The sequence below is a fragment of the Myxine glutinosa genome, chromosome 2 (assembly GCF_964187855.1).
Source record: "Myxine glutinosa chromosome 2, kmMyxGlut1.1, whole genome shotgun sequence".
Classification (NCBI taxonomy): domain Eukaryota; kingdom Metazoa; phylum Chordata; class Myxini; order Myxiniformes; family Myxinidae; genus Myxine; species Myxine glutinosa.
The window spans coordinates 242,433,082-242,439,081 of record NC_136262.1 but is presented as its reverse complement, the minus strand read 5'-3'; positions in this window follow the sequence as shown (position 1 = coordinate 242,439,081).

Sequence of the window (6,000 nt, the reverse complement as noted above, 5' to 3'; positions counted from 1 at the left end):
AGAGATGGCAAAGTTGCCATCCCACCACATCGGGCATCTTCCACTACCAATTTTGCACATCAAATTTCAACCAATCAAAATTTTTCCAATTACTACCAATCATCTGCCAATCACTCTGCCATTACCAATCATCACTCTGCCAATCCTTTGCCAATCATCAAATTTTGTTTTTCCAATTTCGGGTCCAAAACACTATCCTCATCATCACAGTCTACTCACTAGTGCCTCTCGGTGCGCCAATTTATTTCTAAAGCTTGGCTTCGTAAAGCCGAGCAATGAATGCGGGTTGCTTGGTGCCGGCGGCTGGATGCGTCCGGCATTCGGTGCAGGGAAGGACGCTTACCCGGGCCAAGATCCCACGCACCATCTCGGCACGGAGCCGTCCAATGGCCTGATTTCGACCTGCCGGAACGCCTCAACCACAAAGGGTTGTCGTGACGACCCTTCCTACAGGGCCGCCCGCGCCGCTTAGTGGAGCACAGACGCGGCCGTTCAAAGCGCGGCCCGGCGTGGATCTCACACGGCGGTTCTTTCGAAACCGCCGCGGATCCCCGTGGCACGCAAAGCTGCCCGGTTCGCACCGAATGCCCGATTCGGCTATACGTCGCTCTAACTGCTAACCCGGTTAGCGTCGATGCTCCATTCGCATGCTTACACCCCGCAGCCCGTTCCTTGCTCATACATCCAGCCGTCTCCATGCTCTTTGTCATTGCACCTTTCCTGGCACACCCAGGTACACAATCCGCTTACAGACTTTGTCACACACCTGACCACCACACACCTTTGCACACACTCGTCGTTCGCACACCTCACCAACACACCTCTTCGCCCCCCCTCCTCGGTCACCTAATCTGTGACGACCACAGGTGTGCTCTCACTTGCACAGCCAATCACGTGCCTCACTACCAATTCCAGTGTGCATTCCCATACGCGCTCTACCATTCCAGGTGTGCATCCTTCCATTCCAGGTGTACATCCTCTCTCACCTGCCACAACCAACTCACGCTCCGTGTCACTCTCACTACTCTCACCTCCACACTCGGTCTCGCACTCACCCTTACTTTTGACAGCGCACTCTTTCCTCATGCACCCGTCCGTTACACACCTTTCTTGCGCATCCTCTTGCGCACACTCTCCCGTTACACCCTCCGTAACACTCACCACAGGTGTGCATTCTCCCTTACTCTTGACAGCGCACTCTTTCCTCATGCACCCGTCCATTACACACCTTTCTCGCGCATCCTCTTGCACACACTCTCTCGGTACTCCCTCCGTAACACTCCCCACAGGTGTACACTCTCTCGTTACATCCTCTGTAACACTCCCCACTCCGCGCTTCCATGTGCCCCCTCGCACATGCGCTACGACCAACTCACTCTCGACAGCACATTCACTCCTCGGCGCGCACTTTTTCCTCACACACCACAAAGTCAGACATTCTCGCACACCTCCTCTCTCGTACTCCGTACCTGTCGCACACTTCACCAACGGCCTCTCACGAACACCCGGGTCCAAATCAACCCCCAAGCCGACTGAAGCTCCCCTCACATCATATACATTTCCGAATATATCGCCACTCACCTTGGCACCTCGTCTCCGCACCTCCTTCGCCACCTGCAAACTCTTTATTTGGTTAGCGAGCACACCATCACGATTTGAGCACCGACCTTGTACATATTCCATCACCTCCTCCTGTATTTCTCTCTTAGTTTCCGTCCGTCTCTTCTTAATTTCACTCACCCCCTCTTCCACCTTCTCTAACTTTTGCTTCACCTCTTTTATTTCCCGGTGCGTCTCCTCAATTTCATCCTCTAAGGCTACCTTGACCGTTTCTATGTGCGTCCTCATCTCCCGGTCCTTTGTCTCCATTACTTCTGTCACCTCATCCAACCTCGTTGTCAGTCCCTTACGTACCATCTGACATTCCCTCTTCGTCGCTGTCAAGTCATCTTTTAGTTCTTTTTGTGTCGCCTTTAACCCTCCTAGTACCGCAGTGTTCCTTTGTACCTGCTCCACTAACTCCGTCTGTCCCACCGTCAGCTGTTCCACCTCCTGCGTCAGGTCCTCTATGCCCCCTTGTAACCTAGCCGTTCCATTTCTCACCTCTTTCTCCATACGCTTCTCACCTCGCTTTACCTCCTCGCTTACACCTCGTCATATCTCCTCCTTCATCTCCTCCTTCATCTCCTCCTTCATCTCCTCCTTCATCTCCTCCTTCATCTCCTCCTTCATCTCCTCCTTCATCTCCTCCTTCATCTCCTCCTTCATCTCCTCCATCTCCTCCATCTCCTCCATCTCCTCCATCTCTTTAGTAGATGCCGCCCTCATCTGTCCCAATTCATCCCTCTGAGCATCCAATTTACCTTCCAACCTGATTTTCACCTCCTCTATCTGGTTCCCCATCCGTTTGATTTCCCGGGCGGATTGCTCCCCTACTTCCCGCAATTTGTCGTCCATTGTATTTTCCAACCCCATTAACCCCTTCTTCACCTCTTTTATCCCGTTGTCTAACCCTTCAAATTTAGCTTCCAGCCGCTCCCCCATTCTGTTTTCCCTTTTCTCGCTATCAGCCCTCATTCCCACAAGTTGGTTTTCCAATCGTACATTATTAGCCCTCGCTTCATCCCTCATTCGCTCACCCATTTTGTCCATAAGGGCCCCCATTTGTAGCAAAAAAAGGTTCGAATCCACCGGTGCTGCTACGGTCACGGGCGCCGCTAAATTTGGTACCGCTGCATTCACGTGCGCGAGGGCGCCATTTTGTGCACCTGACACCTCCTCAACCACATCATCATTGCTCTCCTCCATTTCTTCCCTGTGGTCCTCTGTTACCCCTAACCCCTCTTCTAGCTCACCCACCTGCATCCGATCGCCTTGACTAGCCATGGCGCGATTTCAAAGTTCGGGTTTTTCTAAAACCAAACAAATTTCGGCCACTCGTAATTTTGAGCGCGTTAAGCGCGCTTCGGGTCCAATCTCGCTCCCGACACCAATTGTTACGGGACCGCGGCGAGGATGTTGTTTGCCGAGCGGATGGCCGCCGCGCCCGAACAGTTACCCCGACTAACCCGATTCCTGAACGTTGGCCGAATCGCGCCACAGATATTCAATGGGGAAAAGACTAAAGCGAAGGATGTGAAGAAGAAGAACACCAAAGCAAAAAGGTTGGAAATGCTACTAAATTTATTCCTACTATTTTCACAATCAAAGAAACCAAGGAGAAGAAAACCACCGTTTAGAGGCCATTTTTCCCCGCAAAGCGGGGGGAAACCAAGGAGGAGGAAGGATAATAAAATAAAATACAGAAGAAATCAGAGACACAGTGAAAATCACTAGCTTATCTAAACAGGCTTAATTAATACCCAGGGACAAGACAAACAGAACAAACTCACGTACACGAATGAGGAAATTGCAGGCAGGAATGACAGGAGGTGGGTGGCTGGAGGGGGGAAGGCACGGAGCTGGCTGAAGCTTGATCCCGCACGGGACGTCGGGCTGGACCTCGACGGCCGCCGATGCCACCGATCCTGTCGTGTGCGCGGGGTAACGGGTCGGAGCTGCTTGGTGGAGCCAAGCTGCTGGTGGGGGGTCTGGCGTGATGGGTTCTCTCTCCCTCTCTCACAAACTCCAGGACTCTTCACTTCGCCCCTTCTCTCCTCTCTCTTTCTTAGTCCAACCCAGTCCAACAACTTCCTCTCTTGCTTAGTCCAACTCTTAGTCCAACTCAGTCCTCTCTTGCTTAGTCCAACAACAACTTCCAGGCTTTCGCGCGCGCTCTATATAGCGCCTCAGGCGATCAAGCCGCTGGTGTCCAGGACACGCCCATCGGTGGGCTCGCCTCGGCCCTGATTGGTCGGCACGGCCCTCTGGCTCCGCCCTTGATGACGATGGGTGGGCACGCCCAGGAGTCGGCAGCTCCTCCCCCTTCTTCTCCAAGCCGACCTCGTGGCGAATGGAGTCGCGGAGGGAACAGTTGGCAATTGTTGGAAGGGGAATGTGAATGAAAGGGGATCTACTCTTATTTCACTTGGTGCAATGGAGTATTTAAATTAATGGAAGACAAATCCTTAGCCTAATACACATATTAAGGATATAACTACTTAACAGGGGTATATGGTGTCCTTCGTGTATGCTTTATGGAATTAACTACGGGAACGCCCTTTGACCTTTATACAACAGACTGGAGGCAGGAGGGTCCAGAATACAGCAATAAAAAACACAATAAAAAAACACAATCCTCATATCCACAACAATATATATATATGTATATATATATATATATATACACACATGTATATATATATATACACATGTATATATATATATATATACATGTATATATATATATATATACATGTATATATATATACATGTATATATATATATATATATATATATATACATGTATATATATATGTATATATATATATATATATATATATATATATATATATATATATATATATATATATATATATATCATATATATATCATATATATATATAATGATTATCTAAAAACTTTATAGAAATAAGTAGCAAATTATGGCGAGATATCAAAATCGGAAATGACAAAAGAGAGTTTCTTTGCAATGCATGTCCCCCACAGGTGCCAATTAATGTTTTAAAAAATTTTTTTATTGATGAAATGCATGGGAACTCTAACTTGTTCTGTAACTTGTCATAATAAAGTCATATACCAAGTTTGAGTTGAATATGTTGAAGGGTATGGGGAAAAAGTCTGAAAAGGCATAGGTGTGATGGATGGATGGATGGACGGACAGACAGACGGAGAGCAAACCTATAGTCCCCTTCGGGTAGGAGTCCAATAAATGGACACAATATTTACCAGTGGCATACCTCAGTACAGGGTTTAACATCAAAAGGTTGTGTCTTTTCATTTACAGGCAGTACAGGAACTGTCAGGACCCTTGAACAAACCAACACATAAACCCCTTAATTGATAGGCAATGGCCATTGATCCTATGTTCAACATCAAGCGCAAGAGACAACACCGACATTGATAAGACTAGGGCATGCCCGTACTATATATATATCTAAAATTATATCCCCCCCCTCTATTTACATGAAATGGTTTGGTCCAAAGCGAACGGCTTGCGAGTACGGTGACAATCCCCCCCCCCCCCTCTATTTACATGAAATGGTTTGGTCCAAAGCGAACGGCTTGCGGAGTTTGGTAAAGAAATCGCCATAGCTCGGTAACTACTTGTCCGATTAATTTAAAACCTTGAAAAGGCACATCCTCGGGTCCCCAGCAATATACCTGGCAAGTTTCAAGTATATCGGACCGGTAGTTGTCGAGAAACAGCGGTCGCATACACACAGACACACACACAGACACACACACAGAGATTACTGGAATTATAGATAGACTAGGGCATGCCCGTACGTGGGTGCCCGTTCCTTGCCAAAAAAAAAAAAAAACGCTACCCGTACGCTCTACCCCGCCCGTACGCCCGTACGCCCGTAAACAAAAAAAACAACGCTCTTCGCTTCCGCCCTTCGCTCTGACTGAATTGGGAGAAATAATGCGCATAAGAAATCGAGAAATTATTATTTTCTCCGGAAGAAATCGAATTACGAACCGTAATGGCGCACGCGCTCGGCTCGGCTCGCTCTTACATCGGCCACGCCTACGCAATAACGCGTTCTGTGATTGGCTGCCGGAAGTGCAGTCTTCACTGTCCGGAAGGTCGCAAATCGCAGTTACGATGAATCGCAAATTAGTTTTAATTAGTTTTAAAACATAGTTTAACGGCAACATAGTTTTCCAACGTGAAATAAATGAATACGCTCTCAAATGTGCCGTCCGAGGCAGAGTCTGTTCGCCACGTTCGGCACACGTGATAGCTCGCTGCTCTCTGATTGGTTGAATCGTTTTTTGGACATAGTTCGGTAACTACTTGTCCGATTAATATGAAACCTTGAAAAGGCACATCCTCGGGTCCCCAGCAATATACCTGGCAAGTTTCAAGTATAT